The sequence below is a fragment of the Bos indicus x Bos taurus genome, chromosome 15 (assembly GCF_003369695.1).
Source record: "Bos indicus x Bos taurus breed Angus x Brahman F1 hybrid chromosome 15, Bos_hybrid_MaternalHap_v2.0, whole genome shotgun sequence".
NCBI lineage: Eukaryota > Metazoa > Chordata > Mammalia > Artiodactyla > Bovidae > Bos > Bos indicus x Bos taurus.
In genome coordinates, this window is record NC_040090.1 from 67,871,564 (window position 1) to 67,899,391 (window position 27,828).

The 27,828-nt window shown below is 38.2% G+C and overlaps 1 protein-coding gene across 1 annotated transcript in view; it reads right to left on the bottom strand.

The window, feature by feature from the left end:
* Positions 1-27,828, bottom strand: part of GUCY1A2 (guanylate cyclase 1 soluble subunit alpha 2) — a 506,039-nt gene that overhangs the window by 391,869 nt on the left and 86,342 nt on the right. The gene's annotated exons all lie outside the window — the stretch shown is intronic.

Genomic DNA, 27,828 nt, shown 5'->3' on the forward strand with positions numbered 1-27,828 from the left:
CTGCTTATTTAACTTATATGCAGAGTATATCATGCAAAACGCCAGTATGGATGAAGCACAAGCTGGAATCAAGATTGCCAGGAGACATATCAATAACCTCAAAAACACAGATAACATCACCCTTATGGCAGAAAGTGAAGAATTAAAAAGCCTCTTGATGAAGGTGAAAGAGGAGAGTGAAAAAGTTGGCTTAAAACTCAACATTCAAAAAACGAATATCATGGCATCAGGTCCCATCACTTCATGGCAAATAGATGGTGAAACAATGGAAACAGTGACAGTCTTTATTTTCTTGGGCTCAAAAATCACTGCAGATGGTGACTGCAGCCATGAAATTAAAAGACGCTTGTTCCTTGGAAGAAAAGCCATGACCAACCTAGACAGCATATTCAAAGGCAGAGACATTATTTTGCCAACAAAGATCCATCTAGTCAAAGCTATGGTTTTTCCAGTAGTCATGTATGGACGTAAGGGTTGGACTATAAAGAAAGCTGACAGCTGAAGAAGTAATGGTTTTGAACTGTGGTGTTGGAGAAGACTCTTGAGAGTTCCTTGGATGGCAAGGAGATCAAACCAGTCAATTTCAAAGGAAATCAGTCCTGAATATTCATTGGAAGGACTGATGCTGAAGCTGAAACTCCAATACTTTGGCTACCTGATGTGAAGAAGTGACTCATTGGAAAGACCCTGATGCTGGGAAAGATTGAAGGCAGGGGGAGAAAGGGACGACAGAGGATGAGATGGCTGGATGGCATCACAGACTCGATGGACATGAGTTTGAGCAAGCTCCGCAAGTTGGTGATAGATGGGAAGACTGGCATGCTGCAGTCCACAGGGTCACAAAGAGTCAGACACGACTGAGCAACTGAACTGAATTGATCATAAAGTTAAGATCAGACCTGGTGGAAAAGCATGATAGGCAAGGAATTGGAAGTTTGGGCTCCATCATACTACATTTGAAAGAAATCTCTTATCTCACTTCAACTACCTACCATTACAGGTAACAGAAATAGGGAAAGAGAACTCCAAAACACTTATAAAAATCATCCATAATACATAATCATAGCTCCCCACATGGAAAATAAAACATATGAGAATTTTAACTGAACAGGCTCATTAAAAAAAACAAAGATTAACATTTTATTTTTGAAAGATGAGACTGAAGTGAGATAGTAAGGTGGATACATCATATACAACAAGCCTCAATTTGAGTAACATCTTTATTCTGACTCAGAAAATTCTATTCACCAAATTAAATAAATGGTGATAGAAATGCTGTCAAAAACACTTAAAATTGACTGAACATCTAAACTCAAGGTTAAAAAGAATGACAACTCATCTAGCATAGAACATAGGGTATTTGAATTTAATCTTACTTAAAATTTTCATTAATTTTCAGAATAATTAAGTAACAAATTAATAAAATGTATAGTCCAGTCAAAGTTAGAGATCTGTAGTAAGGAATAATAAGAACACAGAATGTAAGGGATCAAAAAAAAAAAAAAAAAAGTAGACCTAAGTAAAAATTTAATGAATAAAAGGCATAAAATAAAAAGGGGGAAAAAAGGGGAAGAAAAGGCAGTATGTTCATTTGAACTAAAATATTCAGAAGGAATGAACACAAAGATGTTAAATTTAAAAAGTAAATATGCCAAATCAATGTGACTTTTTTCCATCAGATGGTAATAAAAATGAACTATGAGTCTGCCATAGGAAGTGGTATGGGCCCACAACCATCTTTCTCCATACTAAGAAAAGAATAGATTTCTTTCTAACTCAGAGAAAAACCAAAAATTGTTCTTTCATAATAGAAGCAGTAAAGAGGTCAATAAGGAATGCAGCACTCTCTTACATCACAGCCTCACAGACTTCCTACCTTCTCCACATGCCCACGCAAAAAGCCTGACTTAACTCTGCTTCTACTTCTTCTAAGTTACAGATCATTTTTTTCTAGGTTAGGAATTTTCCAATATTAAATGGAAGTGATACTATTTCCTGAGAAAAGAGCAACAGGAGATTGTTTAAGAGGCTTGCAAAACCTGCTTATGAGAATGAAATGAGTAAAAGAAGTTTCCCTTAAGTGTGTCTCACTCACTAGCCACTGATAGTGTTGAAAAGAATTCAAACTGCAGCAATCTGAGGATGAGGGGAGCATAAGCATAATCATAAAGACTTTGTGAATATCTTATATTTTTAACATCTTCAATAAATAGTATTACAAGTTATATCACTTTGAAGTTCCACCTAAATTCCTCAGTAATCATTTTCCACTATATAAGAGTGGCCTACTCCATTCCCAGGGCTTATTTTTACCAAATCAGAGGGAAATATTCTGCCTATTAGCACTATGGATAATTTCTGGTATGACTTTTAATCATACTATGATTTTTAATAATTTTAAAACAGTTTCTAAATTCATTCATATAATCTTAGAAAAGCACTCATATTAAAAAGAGAAAAACAAAATTCTCATCTATAGTTTGTATATGTTTAAATTATAAGGAGATAGTGGGTGCACTTGTAGTAGAATGACTAAATTAAGAAAGAAATCTGACAATACCAGTTTCTGAAGAGGATAAGGAGCCAACTGATACCATCATTTTGGAAGACACTTCAGTACTTTCTTACACAGCTAAACAAAGCACAACAGTCACCTTATTAGGTACTTACCTAACTGATTCAAAAATATGTCTACATAAAACATGCAGGTGAATGTTGATAGCAAGCTTATCCATAATCACCAAAAATGGAGGCAACCAGCTGTCTTTCAACCAGTGAATGGATAAGTAAACTGTAGTATATTATTATGATGATATACTATTCAGAGAGAAAAAAAGGAACGCACTATCAAGCCACACAAAGGCATGTATTAATCCTAAACACACACTGCTAAGCAAAAAAAAAAAAAAGAAAGAAAAGAATGTGAAAAGGCTACATGGTATTTGATTCCATTTACATAACATTCTGGAAAAAGCAAAGCTATAGAATGGTAAAATGACGGAGGCAGAAAATATACAAGATGAGTTTGGAGCATCTTATAATACAAGATTGGAAGTCCTCAGAACACACACACACACACACAAAATAATGATGGACATATGTCAAAGTACCACAGCAGGCAAATGAAAGCAAGCTGACTAGTATTCTTTAAAACCATCAACATCATCAAAAACAAGGAAAGTCTGAAAAACTGTCACAGCCAAGAGGAGACTAAGGAGACCTAACAACTAAACGTAGTATATCCTGAGTGGGATGCTGGAAAAGAAAAAAAAAATATGGGTAACAACTAAGGACATCTAAATAAAGCATGAAATTTAGCTAATAGTAATGTATCAATACTGGTTCATTAACAGGGACCAAAGCACTACATTCATGTAAGATCTCAATAATAGTGGAAATTGGTGCCAAATGTATGAGAACTTTGTATACTATTGTCATACCTGTCCTGTAAATTTGAATCTGTACTAAAATTAAAAATATTATAATTTTTAAAAACATAAAGGGAAAAGAAAAGTAAAAATTTATTTACAAAAAATATTCAGAAAAGAGCAAGAGATGGTCTGAAGAATTAAGGATGTGTGTGGTTGACCTCCCACACAAAGAAGAGGTCCAGGACAGAAAGCTGCTAGTGATAGGGAAATAATGCATTAGAGATAAAGAAGAGTACAAAATAAATAAATAAAAAAGAAAGATGACTGTCACATTTTTCCAGTAAGGAATGAAAGCTTAGTATGGGAAATTTAGAAGGATAAATGGGAAAAATTTCATCAAAAGATTCAGAAGAAAATGCTCCCAAGAGAAAAAAAAAAAAAAAATTGTCTAAGGGAGTAAAGAAAGCTATTTACATTTCATCTCAATAATTTATATCTTCTAAAACTGGCCTGTATAATTTAAGGATCAATTTTTATTAAAATGTCCTATAATTTTACACATATTGGAGGAAGTGTTCACATTCAGTGGTCTCATTCTTTTTCAGGCCTACCTACTACGTCTCATTTCAGAAAAAAGTATGCAAGCAGAGAGCAGAAAACAGAAGTTATTGCTCATATACAGAGAATCACTACTCAAATTTCTATTAATAATTATTAATTGAGGGTGGCGGTCTTGGACAGGTCAAGAGGGTCAGAAGTGGAGGGGTTTCTGAAGAGTCCTGGAGGTATGATGGATTAAAGATATGAGAGGGAGGCATCAGTGGCAGGATACGGTCTGGGAAGAGATCAAGCCCTGAGCCTTTGGAGTGGGAGCACTGAATCCAAAACACTACACTACCAGAGAACTAACCCTAGGGAGTATCAAACAGTGAGAACTCACACAAAAGAAACCACTTGCATACAAGACCTGGCATCACCCAACCACCAGCAGCACCCTGTGCAGGACGCCTCATCTAAACAACAAACAAAACAAAAATACAAACCCAATCATCAGCAGACAGGATTACCATCTCATTCAGCCTTACTCATCAGAGGAAAAACAAACAAACAAACAAACAAAACCCTAAAATCTCACTTTATATGAAGCTTACAGAAACCACTGGACCAACATTAGGAGGACAGAAACCAAAAGGAAGAAAAAATTTCAACCTTGAAGCCTGGGAAAAGGAGACCTCAAACACAGTAAGTTCAAAAAAAAAATAATGAAAAGGCAGAGAAATATTACACAAATGAAGGAACAAACTAGAAACATAGAAGGAACCTTCCTCAACATAGTAAAAGCCATATATAATAAGCCTACAGCAAACATTATTCTCAATGGTGAAAACCTATAAGCACGCCCCCTAAGATAAGGCACAAGACAAGGGTGTACACTTTCACCATTATTATTCAACATAGTTCTGAAAGTCCTAGCTACAGCAATCAGAGATGAAAAAGAAATAAAAGGGATCCAGATCAGAAAAGAAGTAAAGCCCTCACTGTTTGCAGATGACATGATACTGTACAAAGAAAACCCTAAAGATAGTATCAGAAAATTACTAGAACTAAACAGTGAATTTAGCAAAGTTGCAGGATACAAAATCAAGACAGAGAAATCACTTGCATTTCTATATACTAACAATGAAATATCAGAAAGAGAAATTAAGGAATCAATCCCATTCACCATTGCAACAAAAAGAATTAAATATCTAGGAATAAACTTACCTAAGGAGACAAATGATGCTGTGAAAGTGCTGCACTCAATATGCCAGCAAATTTGGAAAACTCAGCAGTGGCCACAGGACTGGAAAAGGTCAGTTTTCATTCCAATCCCAAAGAAAGGCAATGCCAAAGAATCCTCAAACTACTGCACAATTGCACTCATCTCACATGCTAGTAAAGTAATGATCAAAATTCTCCAAGCCAGGCTTTAGTAATACGTGAACTGTGAACTTTCAGATATTCAAGCTGGTTTTAGAAAAAGCAGAGGAACCAGAGATCAAATTGCCAACATCCGCTGGATCATGGAAAAGGCAAGAGAGTTCCAGAAAAACATCTATTTCTGCTTGATTGACTATGCCAAAGCCTTTGACTGAGTGGATCACAATCAACTGTGGGAAATTCTGAAAGAGATGGGAATACCAGACCACTTGATCTGCCTCTTGAGAAATGTGTATGCAGGTCAGGAAGCAACAGTTGGAACTGGACATGGAAAAACAGACTGGTTCCAAATAGGAAAAGGAGTATGTCAAGGCTGTATATTGCCAACTGCTTATTTAACTTATAGGCAGAGTACATCATGAGAAATGTTGGACTGGAAGAAACACAAGCTGGAATCAAGATTGCCAGGAGAAATATCAATAACCTCAGATATGCAGATGACACCACCCTTATGGCAGAAAGTGAAGAGGAACTCAAAAGCCTCTTGATGAAAGTGAAAGTGGAGAGTGAAAAAGTTGGCTTAAAGCTCAACATTCAGAAAACAAAGATCATGGCATCCGGTCCCATCACTTCATGGGAAATAGATGGGGAAACAGTGGAAACAGTGTCAGACTTTATTTTGGGGGGCTCCAAAATCACTGCAGATGGTGACTACAGCCATGAAATTAAAAGAAGCTTACTCCTTGGAAGGAAAGTTATGACCAACCTAGATAGCATATTCAAAAGCAGAGACATTATTTTGCCAACAAAGGTCTGTCTAGTCAAGGCTATGGTTTTTCCTGTGGTCATGTATGGATGTGAGAGTTGGACTGTGAAGAAAGCTGAGTGCCGAAGAATTGATGCTTTTGAACTGTGGTATTGGAGAAGACTCTTGAGAGTCCCTTGGACTGCAAGGAGATGCAACCAGTCCATTCTGAAGGAGATCAGCCCTGGGATTTCTTTGGAAGGAATGATGTTAAAGCTGAAACTCCAATACTTTGGCCACCTCATGCAAAGAGTTGACTCATTGGAAAAGACTCTGATGCTGGGAGGGATTGGGGGCAGGAGGAGAAGGGGACGACAGAGGATGAGAAGGCTGGATGGCATTACTGACTTGATGGACGTGAGTCTGAGTGAACTCCGGGAGTTGTTGATGGACAGGGAGGCCTGGCATGCTGCGATTCATGGTATTGCAAAGAATCAGACACGACTGAGTGACTGAACTGAATTGAAGGAGACAAAAGAACTGTGCACAGAAAATTATAAGACACTGATGAAAGAAATCATGGATGATATAAATAGATGAAGAGATAGTCCACGTTTCTGGGTAGGAAGAATCAATATTACATAAATGACTATGGCTGCTATCCAAAAGTCTACAAGCAATAAATGCTGGAGAGGGTGTGGAGAAAAGGGAACTCTCTTGCACTGTTGGTGGGAATGCAAACTAGTACAGCCACTATGGAGAACAGTGTGGAGATTCCTTAAAAAGCTGGAAATAGAGCTGCCATATGACCCAGCAATCCCACTACTGGGAATATACACCAAGGAAAGCAGAATTCAAAGAGACATGTGTACCCCAATGTTCATCACAGCACTGTTTATAATAGCTAGGACATGGAAGCAACCTAGATGTCCATTGGCAGACGAATGGATAAGAAAGCTGTGGTACATATACACAATGGAATATTACTCAGCCATTAAAAAGAATACATTTAAAACAGTTCTAATGAGGTGGATGAAACTGGAGCTTATTATACAGAATGAAGTGAGCCAGAAAGAAAAACACTAATACAGTATACTAATGCATATAAATGGAATTTAGAAAGATGGTAACGATAACCCTGTATGCAAAACAGCAAAAGAGACACAGATGTATAGAACAGTCTTTGGACTCCATGGGAGAGGGTGAGGGTGGGATGATTTGAGAGAATGGCATTGAAACATGTATATTATCATATGTGAAATGAATCGCCAGTCTAGGTTTGATGCATGATACAGGATGCTTGGGGCTGGTGCACTGGGATGACCCAGAGGGATGGGATGGGGAGGAGGGTGGGAGGGGGGATTCAGGATGAGGAACACATGTACACCCGTGGCAGATTCATGTCAATGTATGGCAAAACTACTACAACATTGTAAAGTAATTAGCCTCCAATTAAAATAAATAAATTTATATTATATACATTTTTAAAAAAATGACTATACTACCAAACGAAATCTACAGATTCAATGCGATTCCTATCAAATTACCAATGACATTTTTCACAGAACAGAACAAAAATTTCACAATTTCTATGGAAACACAAAACACCCCAAGTAGCTAAAGCAGTCTTGAGAAAGAAGAATGGAGCTGGAGGAATCAACCTTCCTGACTTCAGATTATACTACAAAGCTACAGTCATTAAGACAGTATGGTACTGGCATAAAAACAGACATATAGACCAATGGAACAAGATAAAAGTCCAGAAATAAACCCATGCACCTTTAGGTGCCTTATTTGTGACAAAGGAGGCAAGAATATACAGTGGGGCAAAGACAGCCTCTTCAGTTAATGGTGCTGGAAAAACTGGACAGCTGCATGTTACAGAATGAAATTAGAACACCTCCTAACACCATACACAAAGGTAAACTCAAAATGGTTTAAAGACCTAAATGTAAGACCAGAAACTATAAATCTCTCAGAGGAAAACATAGGCAGAACACTTGACATAAATCAAAGTAAGATCCTCTATGACCCACCTCCTAGAGTAACAGAAATAAAAGCCAAAGTAAACAAGTGGAACCTGATTAAACTTAAAAGCTTTTGCACAGCAAAGGAAACTATAAGCAAGGTGAAAAGACAACCCTCAGAATGGGAGAAAATAATAGCAAATGAAACAACTGACAAAGGATTAATGCCCAAAATATACAAGTAACTCATACAACTATTGCCAGAAAAAACAAAGAACCCAATCAAAAACTGGGGAAAAGATCTAAACAGACATTTCTCTAAAGAAGACTAAAGATGGCTAACAAACACATGAAAAGATGCTCAACATCACTCTTTATTAGAGAAATACAAATCAAAACTACAATGACATATCACTTCACACCAGTCAGAATGGCCCTCATCAAAAAGTCTACAAACAATAAATGCTGGAAAGGGTGTGGAGAAAAGGGAACACTCTTGCACTGTTGGTGGGAATGTAAATTGATAGAGCCGCTATCAACAACGATATGGAGATTCCTTTAAAAACTAGGAATAAAACCACCATATGACCCAGCAATCTCACTCCTAGGCATATACCTTTGAGGAAACCAATATTGAAAAATACACATGTATCCCACTGTTCATTGCAGCACTATTTACAATAGCTAGAACATGGAAGCAACCTAGATGTCCATTGACAGATGAATGGATAAAGAAGTTGTGCTTCATATACACAATGGAATATTACTCAGCCATAAAAAGGAATGCATTTGAGTCAGTTCTGATGAGGTGGATGAACCAAGAACCTATTATACACAGTGAAGTAAGTCAGAAAGAGGAAGACAAATATCATTTTGTAACACATATATATGGAATCTAGGGAAATGGTACTGAAGGATTTATTTTCAGGGCAGCAATGGAGAAACAGACATGGAGAATAGATTCATGGACATGGGGAAAGGGGAGGAGAAGGTGAGATGTATGGAAAGAGTAACATGGAAACCTACATTAGCATATGTAAAATAGATAGCCAAAGGGAATTTGCTGTATGGCTCAGGAAACTCAAACAGGGGCTCTGTATCAACCTAGAGGGGTGGGGTGGGGAGGGAGATAGGAGGGAGGTTCAAAAAGGAGGGGATATATGTATACTTATGGCTGATTCATGTTGAGGTTTAACAGAAAACAACAAAATTCTCTAAAGCAATTATCCTTCAATAAAAAAAAAAGAATTACTATTTGAGATACAGTAAGAACATTACTAAACTTAACCATTAAAAAAAAAAACAATAGCATTGTAAATATTGCCTTTTGCAACCTTCGAGTTGGGCCAGTTATGTCTAACATTAAATTAAACTACCAAGATCAGCTTGAATTTAAACTTATGGCTGACAGGACTGGCATAGGGTTTGCTACAGCATAACTATGAATTGACATTTGTGTCATGAGCCAAAGATTGTCACTATTAATTTGTACTGTCATCACATGAACTATGAAAAAAATTTTTTTACTTAGTAATGAACTAAGCAAATGCAAAAACATGACAATTTTCATAATTCAGAGAACTAGAAAATCCGTGTAATTAGCATTGGAGGTGTGATGTAAAATGGTCTCAGTCCAATGACCCTTGAAGGCAGCATGAAGCAGGGAAAGGTATGAAATCAGACTGACCTAGGTTTAAATTCTGCTTTTCTGGCTTGTCAGCATTGACAAAGGAACTTAACAAGTTAATCGCTCAAAATATGTCTCCTTATCTACAAAAGGGAATAATATTTATCTCCTAGTTCTGATACAAACATTATTTTGTGAATATTCAATAATAAGTACAAACACTTGAGCATTTGTTATTTATCAGGTTGCTATAAGTATTTTATATAAATCAACTTACTTAATCTTCCTAACAATTCTTGGAGGTATGTACTTATATTATCCCCATTGTACAAATGAGAAATATTTAGTATGAAAAAATTAAGGAACTTACTCCAGTTCCTTACTGCTACTTACTAGTACTCCAGTTACTCCAGGAACTTACTAGTACTAGTACTCCAGGAACTTACTCCAGTTCCTTACTACAACTTACTACTACTCCACACAACTAGTATGTTCTCATAACTATGTAGTCTGGCTCTAATCTTTGCTCAAAATTACTACATAATAATATCATTATTAAATCAGTTAATAAAACAGTTCCCTTCTAGTCACCTTAACTCTAATTCATCTCATTGAAATACTGACACTATTTACTTCTAATTTACTTTTAATGAAAGAGAAAACTAATCAGTTACCAAGTTACAGTAATAAGAACTATATTGAACTATATTCAACATCCTATGACAAAGCACATAAAAATACATATAAAATAATATAAAAAAGAATCTGAACCATTTTTCTGTACAGCAGTAATTAACACAAGACTGTAAATCAATTATACTTCAATAAAAAATAAATCAAATAAAACAACATTGCCTCCCCTGAAAGAACTATATTGGAAGAATTTGTGTATTGCTATCAATTTTAACTCATCAATAAAAAGATATGTGTTTATTATATCCACTAGCTCTCCAATATGCTAAATGTGTTAATTCTATTCTAATTCACTAAATAACTACATGTTTTAGAGTTATTCTAAGAAAACCTTCAGGTAATCTTAATCCTAAAGTAATGCTAACTCATTACAGTATTATAACCAACTAAAAGGCTGCTAACTGCACAGTCCAAATCATATTAAAACCAAAAAAGTGTATCAAGTTAACATACAAGCAATAAACTATTGTTTATATCAAACAAGTGAAAATAAAAAAAGTTTCATGTCAGCTAGTGATTCTGGAATCAGTGGCACTTTATAGGGAATCAGGTTTCAGAGTATTTCAGAGTCCCTGATACCATAAAAATATTGACACCAAAAGCCATCCTCTGTACCCTCTTCATTAGCATTTTCCCAAGTAATCCCAAGAAAACATTACTCAAATACTGAGTTTAAATGGCACCAAGTTTTAGAGACAATAAATTTCCACTCTAACAGAAAATAGAAATAGAAAAAAAATTCAATGAATATTCTTTCACAATTCATGTCCTTCATTAATTATTTTGAGAGAAAATGCACTTAACAAAGGCAGAACAAATCCAAACTTTTACTATTTTAATAAGCTTATTAAATTACCTTAGATCTCTCATTTCTATCTGATGTCTATCCTACTGAGGAATGACTATCCTACTCCATCTACATATCTATATTTTATGGCTCTTGACACTCTACAATGAAACACCCAGAACCCTTATAATAGTATCAAAACCTTTTAAAACTGAGTATCAAAACCTCATGCTGTTGTTGCTGTTGTTTCATCTCCAAGTTGCATACCAATCTTTGTAACCCCGTGGACTGCAGCCCACCAGGCTCCTCTGTCCATGGATTCTTCAAGCAAGAATACTAGAGTGGGTTGCCATTTCCTTCTCTGAAATCCTCACAATCCTCCTTTATTTTAAATTGTACTACACAAAGGGAGCGAAATTATCCTTCTCCCTTAAGTCTCCCTATTCAATTTTGTCTTCCTTTCCTCAACACTACCCAAATCCAAGATATAGGATCAGGTGACGACATTTCAGCATAAAGTACGGTACAGATCCTTTAATGCTTCATCACAGACACTTCATTATACCAATCAACTGTTAAAATTTTCAAGAAAATACTCAGTGCTGTACCTCATAATGCTATAAACACATTTTATACTTAATTTGAGCTAAAAAACGCACATCATGGCTGGAAAGGTTTACATTTTTCAGACAACTAAAATTAGAAGATCAGGGAGAGACAGGATGGCAAAGGAGTAGGTGGATGTGGAGTACATCTCCTTCCACAGTGCACCAGGAATACACCTTAAGATGCAGAAGATCTCTCAAAACAACACTGAGAGTGGGCAGGAGTCCCTGAACATACGTAAGGAATATACAGATCAATGCAAAACTTGGTAGGACTAAGGAAGGAAGGGAAAAAGAGGAGAGTGAGCAGGACTGGACCTGCACCCTGAGGTGAGGGAGCTGAAGCAGGGGTCAGATCCCCACATTGGGGCAACTGTTTGGGACAGAGGAGAAGCATTTGAGGCTGTTGGAAAGTAAAGCAGCTGATCTGTGACAGTCAGAATGGAGAAACACAAAGACTATCCCTGGTGCAGCCCTACATACTCTGGACAGGAACATAAGTCCCCTGGACTGCACAGTGGCTAGGAGCTGGACTATATGGATTGGAGAGCAATCCCAGGGTGAAGTCTACTGTTGACTGTGGAAAGATGGCCCAAAGGGACATGAGGGAGGAGACTGCACTGGGGAATGCCTTTGGAGGAAAACTGAGCAGCCCTGGGGGCAAGGTGATACTGCTGACTCACACAAGGGGGCGGAGCCATCACTGTAGCCTCTCTCTCCCCACATAACTCCAGAACTGGAGTTATGACTAAGAGAGAAAGACATCAGAGAGGGTAGCCTTTTAAATGCCTCATGCACCAAGCAATAGAGAAGGACTCCCACCAGAGAGGTCATTTGAACACCAGCTGCCAGAAGCTAGAAAAAGGCTCTAATAGTCCCATACCTTCTGCACCTGAGGCGGCCAGCATACCTGCACACTTGATGCCACCAGAGTCCATCCTGCAATCCAAGCGGCAATACAACTCCACACTCGGTCTTCAGTGGGGCAGAGCTGCCAGAGGCTAGAAAAAATCCTAATAACACAGTATCTCCTATACCAATGGCCACCGGCTCCCCTGTGTACCTGGCACTGTGAGGGTGCCCATGATTCAAGCAGCTGTGCCACCTCCCTGCTCGATCCCACTGAGACAGAGCTGCCAGAGGCTAGAAAAAACCCTAAGAGTACCATATCTCATGCTGCCTTGGCCACTGGCTCCCCTGCATACGTGGTGCTGCCAGAGTCTCTGTGATCCAAGCAGCTGCTTCACCTCCACATCCAGCCCTCACCAGGGCAGACCCAAGTCCTCCAGGGAAGCCTCAGGAGCAAACTCGTGTGGATGACCCACATGCAGAGGTGGGGATAAAACCACAATTGAAACCCAGGGGCAGTGTGGCTGAGGAGGAGGGCTGAAAATCTTCCCCAAACCTGTACAAGATGCAGATTAAATCCACATGATTAATTTAGGCAGAGTGTCTATGGAATATATAAAAGAACAATGAGAGTTGCCACAAAAGAAAACGCACTAACTCTGGCAGCTGTGGACACTGGAGGCAAAAATATGCAAGAGTAGGGCCAGATTAGAGTCTAAGCTGTCCCCACAATAGGTCAAGAGACTAGGCCCATACTGGAGGATATCCTAGGAAGGTGAAGGTGGACTATGGCTCAGGGTGAGGTAAAGGACACTGACAGCTCAGATACGAGAAAAACATTTATTATTATGTTTATATTTTGATTTGTTCTGAATTTTTTTCCCTCTAATGCTGCGCTTGTTGATTTTATTACTACTATGAACTCTATTTAAGCTTTTGAAAGTTTTTTAATTACACTTTTTATGTCCTTATATATTTTTATTGCTGTGTTGTCTTTTTAAGGTCCTGTTGGTGGGGGTGGAGGGCAGTTCTGTCTTTTTAAAACTTTTTGTTTCGTTGGTTTTGGTTTTTTGTTTTTCTTATTGCTCTTTTCTTGCTGTAGTTATTCTGCAACACATATAAATCTTTTATATGTACTTCTATTTAACTTTGTTTTTCTATTTTTTTCTATTCTTGATTTTCTCTTTTTTTCCCCACCATGTTTGTATTTTGTTTTCTCTGCTTTATTCCCTAGCTGGCACTCTGCATTAGTTTCATTTTCTGGTTTGTGCTTTAGTTAGTTTTGTTTTTAATTGGGCAATATCATTTTTGGTTTTCTTTGCTCACCAGGTCACTGTCTTGTACGTTCTTTTCTTTGAACTGCTTTGGTTTTGCTCGTGTATGTGTATGGGTATGTGTTTATGCTCCTTGGTTTTGTTCCTATTTGTCTGATTTTGTGTTTACTATTTGTCCTGGTTTGCTTTTGTTTCTTGTTTTGTTTTGTGTTTTTGTATGTTTGTTTTAATCCCCGTTAATGCCATAACAAATGGCTTTTGTAATAATAATACATGTTTTTCTCTTATCTCAGCTGTCAGCGTCCTTTCCCTCCCTATGAGTCACAGCCCCCCTCTGCCTCCCTAGGATGTCCTCCAATACTGGCCTGTCTCTTGACCTATTGTAGAGACAGCTTAGACTCTAATCTGGCCCTACTTCTGCATGTTTTTGCCTCCAATGTCCACAGCTGGCAGAGGTAGTGTGTTTTCTTTTGTGGAAACTCTCATTGTCCTTTTATATATTCCATAGACACAGAGTCTGCCTAATTAATCATGTGGATTTAATCTGCATCTTGTACAGCTGTTGGGAAGATATCAGATATCAGGCCTAAGCCTTTGGAGTAGGAGCGCTTAGTCCAGGACACTAGACTGCCAGAGAACTCTTGACCCCAGGGAGTGTTAATTAGTGAGAACTACCACAAAGGCCTCCACGTGTATCCAAGACCGAGAATCACTCCCCTGCTGGCAACACCCAGTGCAGGACCCTTCACCCAAACAACAAACAACACAGAAACACAAAGCCAATCATCCTCAGAAAGGCTTCCCAAAGACATCAAAACATAGCACTCACACACCCCTGCCCATCAGAGGGGAAAAAAAAAACCCTCAGCTTCTCCCACCAGAACACAGGCACAAGACCCTCCCAACACGAAATCTACATGAACCACTGGACGAACCTCGCCCATTGAAGGCAGAAACCAAAGGTAATAAGGAATGTGACCCTAAAGACTGGAAAAAGGAGACCTCAAACACAGTAACCTAAAAAAATGAAAAGAAAGAGAAATATTTTGCAGAAGAAAGAACAAGGTAAAAACTCACAAGACCAAACAAATGAAGAGGAAAAAGGTAAACTATCTGATAAAGAATTCAGAGTAAAGATAGCAAAGATGACCCAAAACTTTGAAAACAGAATGGAGAAAATGCAAGAATCAACATATTTAACAAGAAAAGAAATCAAGAATAAACAGGTGAACAACACAATTACTAAAATTAAAAATACTCTAGAAGGAAAAAATACCAGAATAACTGAGGCAGAAAAATGAAAAAGTGAGCTGGAAGACAAAATGGCAGATAGAACTGCTGAAGAGCAAAATAAATGAAAGAAAATGAAAAGAAGATAGTCTCAGAAACCTCTGGAACAATGTTAAATTGAATCACATTCAAATTATAGGGGTCCCAGGAAAAGAAGAGAAAACGAAAGGGTATGAACAAATTCTTGAAGAGATTATAGTCAAAAACTTCCCTAACATGGAAAAGGAAATAGTCAATCAAATCCAAGAGGCACAAAGAGTCCCATTAGGATAAACCCAAAAAGAAACACTCCAAGGCACACACTAATCAAACTAAGATTAAACAAAAAGAAAGCATACTAAAAGAAGCATGAGAAAAGCAACAAACAAGGGAAACTCCATGTGATTAACAGCCGATTTTTCAGCAGAAACTCTGAAGGCCAGAAGGGAATAGCAGGATATATTTAAAGTACTGAAAAGGAAAAATCTGCATCCAAGATTGCTCTAACTGGCAAGGATCTCATTCAAAATTGGTGGAGAAAACAAAAGCTTTACAGACAAGCAAAAGTTAAAAGAATTTAGCACCACCAAACCAACTTTCCAACAAATGTTAAAGGGAATTCTATAGGCAAGAAACACAAGAGAAGGAAAAGATCTACAAAAATAAACCCCAAACTATTAAGAACATGCCAACAGAAGCATATGTATCGATAATTTCTTAAAATGTAAACTGATTAATTTAGTCACCCAGAGCCAGACATTCTGAAGTGTGAACTCAAACAGGCCTTAAGAAGCACTGCTATTAATAAAGCTAGTGGCTGCAATGAAATCCCAGCAAAACTATTCAAATCCCTAAAAGATCATGCCATCAAAGTTTTGCAATCATTATGTCAGCAAATCTGGAAGACTCAGCAGTGGCCACAGGATTGAAAGAGATCAATCCTCATCCCAGTTCCCAAGAAGGATAGTACCAAAGAATGTGCTAACCATCGGACAACTGCACTCATCTCCCATGCTAGTTAAGGTCATGATTAAAATCTTGCATGCTAGGCTTCAGCATTATGTAAACCAAGAATTTCCAGATGTCCAAGCTGGTTTAGAAAAGGAAGAGGAACTAGAGATCAAATTGCCAACATTCGCTGGATTATAGAGAAAGCAAGGGAATTTCAGAAAAACATCTATCTCTGTTTCATCGACTACAGTAAAGCCTTTGTGTGGATCATGACAAACTGTGGAAAGATCTTAGAGAGATAGAAATAACAGACCATCTTACTTGTCTTCTGAGAGACCTGTATATGGGCCAAGAACCAACAGTCAGAACCCTGTATGGAACAACTGACTGGTTCAGGATTGAGAAAAGAGTACGACAGAGCTGTCTTCTGTCACCCTGTTTGTTTAACATATACACTGACCACATAACCAGAAATGCTGGGCTGGATAAGTTACAAGCTGGAATCAAGATAGGTGGAAGAAACATCAACAACCTCAGATAAGTGGATGATACTACTGTAATGGCAGAAAGTGAAGAGGAACTAAAGAGCCTCTTGATGAGGGTGAAGGAGGGGAGTGAAAGAGCTGGCTTAAAACTAAATATTAAAAAAACTAAGATCATGGCATACAGTCCCATTCCTGCATGGCAAACAGAAGGGGAAAGGTGGAAGTAGTGTCCGATTTCCTCTTCTTGGGCTCCAAAATCACTGTGAACAGTGACTGCAGCCACGAAATTAGAAGATGACTGCTTCTTGGAAGGAAAGTGATGACAAACCTAGACAGTGTGTTGAAAAGCAGAGACATTACTCTGCTGACAAAGGTCCATATAGTCAAGGCTATGGTCTTCCCAGTGGTCATATGTGGTTGTGAGAGCTGGACCATAAAGAAGGCAGAATACCAAAGAATTGATGTCTTCTAACTGTAGTGCTGGAGAAGACTCCTGAAAGTCCCTTGGATAGAAGATCAAACCAGTCAATCTTAAGGGAGATCAACCCTGGATATTCGCTGGAAGGACTGATGCTAAAGCTGTAGCTCTGGTATTTTGGTCACCTGATGTAAACAGCTGACTCATTGGAAAAGTCCCTGATGCTGGGAAAGATTGAGGGCAGAAGGAAAAGAGGGCATCAGAGGATTAGATGGCTTGACAGCATCACCAATGCAATGAACATGAACTTGGGCAAACACCAGGAGATGATGAGGGACAGGGAGGCCTGGCATGCCGCAGTACATGGGGTCACAAAGAGTCAGACATGAATGAACAACAATAACAAAAAACTGATTAAACACTCCAACCAAAAGACACAGATTGGCTGAACTGATATAAAAACAAAACCCATATATATGCTGTCTAAAGAGACTCATTTCAGACCTAGAGACACAAACAGACTGAAGGTGAGAGGATGGAAAGAGATACTCCATGCACATGGAAATCAAAAGAAAGCCAGAGTAGTAATTCTCATATTGGATAAAATAGACCTTAAAATAAAGAATACTATAAGAGATAAGGAAGAACACTACATACTGATCAAGAGATAAACCCAAGAAGATATAACAATTATAAATATTTATGCACTCAATATAGGAGCACCTTGATATATAAGGCAAACACTAACAGCATAAAAGGGGAAATTGACAGTAACACAATAGCAGGGGACTTTAACACCCCACTTGCACCAATGGACAGATCATCAAAACAGAAAATTAATGACATACAAGCCTTAAACATCACACTATAACAGATGAACCTCGCTGATACTTCAGGACATTCCACCCAAATGAAGAATACACTCTTCTCAAATGAAAATGGAACATTCTCCAAGATAGACCACTTCTTGGGTCACAAATCAAGCCTCATTAAATTTAAGAATATTGAAATCATAACAAGCATCTATTCAGATGACAATATTATGAGACTAGATATCAATTACAGGATTAAAAAAACTGCAAAAAAAAAAACCAAAACACATGGAGATTAAACAATATGCTTCAAAATAATGAACAGGTTACTGAAGAAATAAAAAGGAAAATCAAAAAGATATTAGAAACAAATGACAAAGAAACATGATGATGACTCAAAACCTATGGGATACAAAAAAAAAAAAAAGCAGTTCTAAGAGGGAAACTTATAGAAATACAATTTTACCTCAGGAAATAAGAAAAATATCAAACAGAGAACCTAACTTTACACCTAAAACAACTGGGAAAAGAATAAAAAATCCCCAAAGTTAGTAGAAGGAAATAAATCATAAAGATTAGAGCTGAAATAAATGAAAAAGGAATGAAGGAAACAATTAAGATTAATAAAACTAAAAGCTGGCTTTTTAAGACGATATATAAAATTGACAAACCATTAGCCAGACTTATCATGAAAAAAGGGAGAGGAAACAAATCAACAAAATTAGATGAAATAGGTGAGGTTACAACAGAAAATGCAGAAATATAAAGGATCAAAAGAGACTATTACAAGCAACTATATGCCAATAAAATGGACAATCTGGAAGAAATGGACAGCTTCTTAGAAAAGTTCAACTTTCCAAGACTGAACCAGGAAGAAATAGAAACTACGAACAGGCCAATTACAAGCACTGAAGTCAAAACTATAATGAAAAATCTGCCTCCCACAAAAAAAAAAAAAAAAGCCCAGATGGCTTCACAGGTGAATTCTATCAAACACTTTGAGAAGAGTTAATGCCCAGGCTTCTGAAACTCTCCTGAGAATTGGAGAGAAAGGAACACTTCCAAACTCATTCTATGAAGACACCATCACCCTGATACCAAAAACAGACAAAGACATCACACCCACACAAAATTACAGGTCAGTATTACTGATGAACAGAAATGCAAAAGTTCTCAACCAAATTCTAGCAAACAGAACTCAACAACACCTTAAAAAGATCTTACACTATTATGAAGTTGGGTTTATCCCAGGGATGCAAGGATTCTTCAATATATGCAAATGAATCACTGTGATACACCATATTAACAAATTAAAAGATAAAAACACATGATCATCTCAATCAGAACTACCAGCTGAGGCAATCAGAGAAGAAAAAGAAATAAAAGGAATCCATATTGGAAAAGAAGAAAACCTCTGTTTACAGACTACATGATACTATATATAGAAAACTGTGAAGATACTGTCAAAAAACTACCAAAGCTAATTTTAGGGCCTCCCTGGTAGCTCAGCTGGTGAAGAATTCACCTGCAATGCAGGAGACCCCAGTTTGATCACTCAATTGGGAAGATCCCCCCCGACTCTAGTATTCTTGGGCTTCTCTGGTGGTTCAAATGGTAAAGAATCTACCTGGAAAGTGGGAGAACTAGGTTCGATCCCTGGATTGGGAAGATCCCCTGGAGAAGGGAAAGGCTACCTACTACAGTATTCTTGCCTAGAGAATTCCATAGACAGAAGAGCATGGTAGGCTACAGTCCGTGTGGTCACAAAGAGTCAGACACGACTGAGCAACTTTACTCACTTCACCAATCAGTGAATTTAGTAAAGTCTCAGGATACAAAATCAAAACACAGAAATCACTTGCATTCCTATACACTAACAACAAAAATCAGAAAGAGAAATTAAGGAGTCAATCCTATTTATCATTGTGCAAAAAGAATAAAATATCTAGGAATAAACCTACATAAGGAGACAAAAGCTGTACACAGAAAACTATGACACTGATGAAAGAAATCAAAGATGACATAAACAGATGGAGAGATATTCCATGTTCCTGGGTTGGAAGAAGTAATATTATGAAAATGATGATACTACCCAATGCAACCTATAAATTCAATGCAATCTCTATCAAATTACAAATGGCATTTTTCACAGAACTAGAACAAAACATTTCACGATTTGTATGGAAAAACAAAAGACCATGAATAGCCAAAGCAATCTTGAGAAAGAAGGATGGAAATGGAAGAATCATTCTTTGACTTCAGACTACACTACAAAGCTACAGTCATCAAGACAATATGATACTGGCACAAAAACAGAAATACTGACCAATGAAACAAGATGGAAAACCCACAGATAAACCCACACACCTATGGGAAACTTATCTTTAACAAAAGAAGCAATAATATACAATGAAGAAAAGATTATCTCAATAAGTGGTGCTGGGAAAACTGTACAGCTATGTGGTAAAAGAATGAAATTAGAATACTTTTTAACACCAAAGAGAAAAATAAACTCAAAATGGATTAAAGACCTAAATGTAAGACTAGAAACTAAAAAACTCTTAGAGGAAAATATGGGCAAAATACTCTATGATATAAATCACAGCAAGAGCCTCTATGACCCATCTCCTACAGTAATGGAAATAAAAACAAAAATAAATAAGTGGGACCTAATTAAACTTAAAAGCTTTGGCAGAGTCATGGAAACTATAAACAAGGTGAAAAGACAATGGGAGAAAGGCAAAAGACAATAAGAATGGTAGAGAATAATAGCAAATGAAATAACTGACAAAGCATTAATCTCCAAAATATAGAAGTAGTTCATGGTGGGCTGCAGTCAATTGGGTCGTGAAGAGTCAGACACAACTGAGCGACTTCACTTTCACTTTTCACTTTCATGCATTGGAGAAGGAAATGGAGAATCCCAGGGATGGGGGAGCCTGGTGGGCTGCCGTCTATGGGGTCGCACAGAGTTGGATACGACTGAAGTGACTTAGCAGCAGCAGCAGCATACAACTCAATACCAGACAAACAATCCGATCAAAAAGGGCACAGAAGACCTAAACAGACATCTCTCCAAAGAAGATATACAGATGGCTAATAAACATATCAAAAGATGCTCATCATTGTTCATTATTAGAGAAATTTAAATCAAAACTATAATGGTATGGGGAGGGAGGTGGGAGGTGGGTTCAGGATGGGGAACACGTGAACACCCGTGGCGGATTCATGTTGATGTATGGCAAAACCAATACAATATTGTAAAGTAATTAACCTCCAATTAAAATAAATAAATTTATATTTTTAAAAAAAAGACTATAATGAGGTATCACCTCACGCCAGTCAAAATGGCCATCATCAAAAAATCTGCAAACAATAAATGCTGGAAAGGGTCTGGAGAGAAGGCAACCCTCCTGCATTGTTAGTGGGAATGTAAATTGGCACAGCCACTATGGAAGACAGTATAGAGATTCCTTTAAAAACTAGGAATAAAACTATCATATGACCCATTAATCCCACTATCAGGCATATACCCTGAGAAAAGCAAAATCAAAAAAGACACATGAACTCCAATGTTCACTGAAGCACTATCTGCAATAGCTAGAACATGGAAGCAACCTAGATGTCCATTGACAGATGAAAGGATATAGAAGCTATAGTATATAAACACAATGGAATATTACTCAGCCATAAAAAGGAATGCATCTGAGTCCATTCTAATGAGGTGGATGAACTTAGAACCTATTATACAGAGTGAACTAAGTCAGAAAAACAAACACGATACATTAATGCATACATATGGAATCCAGGTAGATGCTACTGATGAACCTATTTGCAGGGCAACAATGGAGACACAGTCATGTGGACTTGTGGACAGGGTAAGGGGAAAGGAGAGGGTGGAACAGATGGGGAGAGTAGCATGGAAACAAACACTACCATACGTAAAATAGATACCCAGTGGGAATTTGCTGTACAACTCAGGAACTCAAACTGGGGTCTCTGGCAACCTAGAAAGGTAGCATGGTGTGAGAGGTGGGAGGGAGGTTGAAGAGGGAGAGAACATGTATACCTACGGCTGATTCATGTTTATGAATGGCAGAAACCAAGACAATAATATAAAGTAACTATCCTTCAATCAAAAACAAACAGTGAAAAGCAAATAAAATCATACACCTTGGTATGCAAATTATTTACTAAATAAAGCAATACATTTACGATTTCTAAAAGCCTCCAGTAGGGAGGGCATTGTTCACAACTATCTCTCTTTAAATACCCTTTTTACAGAGTTTAAAGTCTCTTTCAGATCAGATCAGTCGCTCAGTCGTGTCTGACTCTTTGCGACCCCATGAATCGCAGCATGCCAGGCCTCCCTGTCCATCACCAACTCCCAGAGTTCACTCAGACTCATGTCCATCGAGTCAGTGATGCCATACAGCCATGTCATCCTCTGTCATCCCCTTCTCCTCCTGCCCCCAATCCCTCCCAGCATCAGGGTCTTTTCCAATGAGTCAACTCTTCGCATGAGGTGGCCAAAGTACTGGTGTCTCAGCTTTAGCATCATTCCTTCCAAAGAAATCCCAGGGCTGATCTCCTTCAGAATGGACTGGTTGGATCTCCTTGCAGTCCAAGGGACTCTCAAGAGTCTTCTCCAACACCACAGTTCAAAAGCAACAATTCTTCGGCACTCAGCCTTCTTCACAGTCCAACTCTCACATCCATACATGACCACAGGAAAAACCATAGCCTTGACTAGACGAACCTTTGTTGGCAAAGGAATGTCTCTGCTTTTCAATATGCTATCTAGGTTGGTCATAACTTTCCTTCCAAGGAGTAAGCGTCTTTTAATTTCATGGCTGCAGTCACCATCTGTAGTGATTTTGGAGCCCAGAAAAATAAAGTGTGACACTGTTTCCACTGTTTCCCCATCTATTTCCCATGAAGTGGTGGGACCGGATGCTATGATCTTCGTTTTCTGAATGTTGAGCTTTAAGCCAACTTTTTCACTCTCCATTTTCACTTTCATCAAGAGGCTTTTTAGTTCCTCTTCACTTTCTGCCATAAGGGTGGTGTCATATGCATATCTGAGGTTATTGATATTTCTCCCGGCAATCTTGGTTCCAGCTTGTGTTTCTTCCAGTCCAGTGTTTCTCATGATGTACTCTGCATATAAGTTAAATAAACAGGGTGACAATATACAGCCTTGACGTACTCCTTTTCCTATTTGGAAGCAGTCTGTTGTTCCATGTCCAGTTCTAACTGTTGCTTCCTGACCTGCATACAAATTTCTCAAGAGGCAGATCAGGGGTTCTAGTATTCCCATCTCTTTCAGAATTTTCCACAGTTTATTGTGATCCACACAGTCAAAGGCTTTGGCATAGTCAATTAGGCAGAAATAGATGTTTTTCTGGAACTCTCTTGCTTTTTCCATGATCCAGCAGATGTTGGCAATTTGATCTCTGGTTCCTCTACCTTTTCTAAAACCAGCTTGAACATCAGGAAGTTCACGGTTCACATATTGCTGAAGCCTGGCTTGGAGAATTTTAAGCATTACTTTACTAGCATGTGAGATGAGTGCAATTGTGCGGTAGTTTGAGCATTCTTTGGCATTGCCTTTCTTTGGGATTGGAATGAAAACTGACCTTTTCCAGTCCTGTGGCCACTGCTGAGTTTTCCAAATTTGCTGGCATATTGAGTGCAGCACTTTCACAGCATCATCTTTCAGGATTTGAAATAGCTCAACTGGAATTCCATCACCTCCACTAGCTTTGTTCATAGTGATGCTTTCTAAGGCCCACTTGACTTCATATTCCAGGATGTCTGGCTCTAAGTCAGTGATCACACCATCGTGATTATCTGGGTTGTGACGATCTTTTTTATACAGTTCTTCTGTGTATTCTTGCCATCTCTTCTTAATATCTTCTGCTTCTGTTACATCCATACCATTTCTGTCCTTTATCGAGCTCATCTTTGCATGAAATGTTCCTTTGGTATCTCTGATTTTCTTGAAGAGATCCCTAGTCTTTCCCATTCTGTTGTTTTCCTCTATTTCTTTGCATTGATCGCTGAAGAAGGCTTTCTTATCTCTTCTTGCTATTCTTTGGAACTCTGCATTCAGATGTTTATATCTTTCCTTTTCTCCTTTGCTTTTCGCTTCTCTTCTTTTCACAGCTATTTGTAAGGCCTCCCCAGACAGCCATTTTGCTTTTTTGCATTTCTTTTCTATAGGAATGGTCTTGATCCCTGCCTCCTTTAAAATGTCACAAACCTCATTCCATAGTTCATCAGGCACTCAGTCTATCAGATCTAGGCCCTTAAATCTATTTCTCACTTCCACTGTATAATCATAAGGGATTTGATTTAGGTCATACCTGAATGGTCTAGTGGTTTTCCCTACTTTCTTCAATTGGCAATAAGGAGTTGACTTTATTATATCACAGTGAATACCAGAGTATCAAAATAAGGACTAGTCTGTACGTAATATCCCTAATTTATAAATAATGAGACAATATAACAAAAACTAGCTTCTAAGTCACCAAAGGAAAATCAATGCAAAAATGCTGATGTCTAGAAATAGTTCTTTCCCATTGCTAAATCGTTTCAGTCGTGTCCGACTCTGTGTGACCCCATAGACGGAAGCCCACCAGGCTCCCCCGTCCCTGGGATTCTCCAGGCAAGAACACTGGAGTGGGTTGCCATTTCCTTCTCCAATGCATGAAAGTGAAAAATGAAAGTGAAATCGCTCAGTCCTGTCCAACTCTAGCGACCCCGTGGACTGCAGCCTACCAGGCTCCTCTATCCATGGGATTTTCCAGGCAAAAGTACTGGAGTGGGGTGCTACTGCCTTCTCCTGAGGGTATAAACCACTCTGGAATGTGCACATTTCCAGGGAGTCCTAGGGAAGAAGCAATGGAAAAATGAATGGGAGAGGCATAACTGGTCCTCTGTAACAATCTTTCTCCTTCTCTTCAGGTTTCTCTTTTTATCCCATGCCATTCACTAATCTCAAACTTTAACCTGAAGAGCCAGTAAATGGTCAAACTAGAGTTTATACCAAGTCGATAGAGATGGTCATTTTGAAAGGACAAAAAATTTGCTATTCTGATCATATTTTCTGACCTATGACTTTAAATGTTTTTCATGACATGTGAAATATAAGTAACATTCATATGAGTGAATAAACACAATTCTAGTCTCCACCATGTGTGTGTATTCGTCGCTCAGTCCTGTCTGACTCTTTGCAACCCCATGGACAGTATCCTGCCAGGCTCCTCTGTTCATGGAATTCTCCAGGCAAGAATACTGGAGTGTGTAGCCATGCCTTTCTCCAGGGGATCTTCCTGACCCAGGGATCAAACCTGGGTCTCCTGAATTAGCAAGCAGATTCTTTACCATCTGAGCCACAAAGTAAACCCCAGTCTCTACTATATTCTCTAATATGTTGAGACAGTGAATGAAATATGTATCCCCTGATTTCAACTCACCAATATTCTAACCAGACTACCCAAAGCTGGTAAATAAAAATCATAGATTTGTAAAACTGTCCTCTGGCATGCACAGAGAAGAGTACCAGGTAACAACATTTTTCTTTAGTTGAAACTATTTCTCCATGCTAAACTCTCCAACTCAAAACAGGTTCATTTTCTTTATGGTGTTTTTCTTTCCAATGAGTTAATCAGTTCTTACCTTTGCATAATCATTGCACAAGAGACTTTAAATGTAATTTTTTTAAAAAGGTAAGATCTAAGCAAACCAAGATTAATCCATACTTCAGTCACTTGTTAAAAATAAAGCTTTCATTGAATATGACTAGTAAAGCTGCTATTTTTGTTTTTAGTCTATATTTCAAGAATAATGAAAGGACATTATTTAAGAGAACAGCTACAGTTTAGGCACATGCCAGCATCTAGTGAACAGGTCACAGTCATTTATAAGATTGTGCTTTATACATTTTAAGAACTACCCATCATTGCTTGCGGGGAAAAAAGTCAGACTTAATATCTCTGTTTTAGAAAAATCTAATGGTAATGAAAATCTCAACGCTGTTACACAGTCCCCTTCTAAATTATACTTACTTATTTAAAAACTACTCCTTCCCTAATATCATCAGGCAGCATACTGCCTATGTTGTTTTCACTCACTAACTTGATCTACCTCATGGCAATTTCTGAAAGGCAACCAAACTGAGCTAGGCCTACAGTATCACCTGGGTGCGTGTGCTCAGTTGCTTCAGTCACGTCTGACTTTTTGCAACTCTATGGACTGTAGCCCGCCAGGCTCTTCTGTCCATGGGATTGTCCAGGCAAGAATTTTGGAGAGGGTTGCCATGCCCCCTTCCAGGGGATCTTCCAGGCCAGGGATCACGCCTGCATCTCTTATGCTTTCTGCATTGGCGCGCGGGTTCTTTACCACTAGTGCCACCTAGGAAGCCCCAACAGAGCTGGGTGTCACCTGGTGGTGACACTGGTGGTTATTGCAACAAATTGTCTAACTAAAATTTCTTGTAGGAATTGTGTACATTTATGTGCAAGTTATAGTTAGAAAGAGTCTTTAGTAATTCTTACATATTCTTCATCTTGTACACCTTTTACTCCCTCTAATAGAAATTCTCAAAGTGGGGAACATAAGGAAAGGAAAGGAGATGTGAGGTTCAGGCAATCATTTAGAACTGGCAAGTAAAGAACATTTTTTCAATATAATAAACATCGCTTGGCCAAGATTCTGATGCATTCCTCATAGTGGGACACCATCTCACCCCATTAATTCAAAAAATCACAATGCATCAAAAGTAATTGATATTGCTTATGAGAGAGTGCTGGGAAATACAGAATCAGAAAACTATAAACAGTTCTTGGGTGATACCCAACCCCATCCCACTCTCAACCCTTATCTTCTCCAATAATAATGTTTGTCTGGGTAGCATTTCACCCATGCAGTTGCACTAAGATCGACATAAGTAAATCTTTGGCCTTCCTTTTCATTGCCCAATACTATCTTGGACAAGCCACTTAGAACTCTATGCTTCCCTCACAAAAGTTTCATATTCTTATTGTAATATTTTATGTTTAAGAAAGTTACCCAGGAAGAAAACATAGTCAGTGTGTAGCTGTAGTCCCAGTTTGAGTGTTAAAGCTAGGTGTGCCTCTCATATGTTTAGAAAACTCTGGTAAACTCATGAGCTGAGGTCACTTGAAATCTGTTTGTAGGAGGGACTCAGATGTCTCCAGGGAAAGCACTTACCCTAAAGGGAAAGAAAGGGAAGCAAGTTTTCCCTAGTCTGCAAAATCTGATTCTGAAAGAGAGGTGATTCTGAGTTTTATATGGAGTCAGTCATTAAGATTTGCTGTTCCACACTACCACTCCCTACAACTCCAGGGATTTCTGTCTGAGTCATAAGACAAAAAGACAACACAAAAAAACACTGAAAGAGGTATATTTCCCCCCAAAAAACTCTGTAAGATATTAGAGCAAAAGGGATTCCTGCTATGTTATCTACTTTGCATATAATAAAATGTAGCTCTCACACACCAAGAACTTTAGATCACAAGATAGTGCATCTCACTTACGGTACATTATGGCCGCATGAATCCGTGCAGTATAACAGTAATCCTTACTGTGGTGGGAGCTTCTAAAAACAGCCTTATATCATAAATATTAGTATTTTGAAGATAGACACTCCTCAACAAGTAGGACACAGAGACTTCCATGGATGACCTGCTTCACTGCCTTTGAGTTGCAGAGCCTACTATGAGTACATGTGAACCACCCTCCAGCACCAACCAGGCTTTCCAGAAATAATGAAATAAATAATAAGAATAAAGCAAAAGCCTTGAGAAAAGAGGAAGATCTCCAGTTTCAACTGAGAGTCAGAGAAATATGGATTACAGGAGGCTAATAATACTAACATATGAATATCTAGAAAAGTTTACTTGGAATGTGTTTTTAACATTATATTTTCCAATCTCTGAGTAAATGGCATGCAGGTAACTTTCATTTAAACATCATCAGAAGTATTGGAATTAAATCACTTAAAGACAAGGTCCTGGTCTCAGTTCACC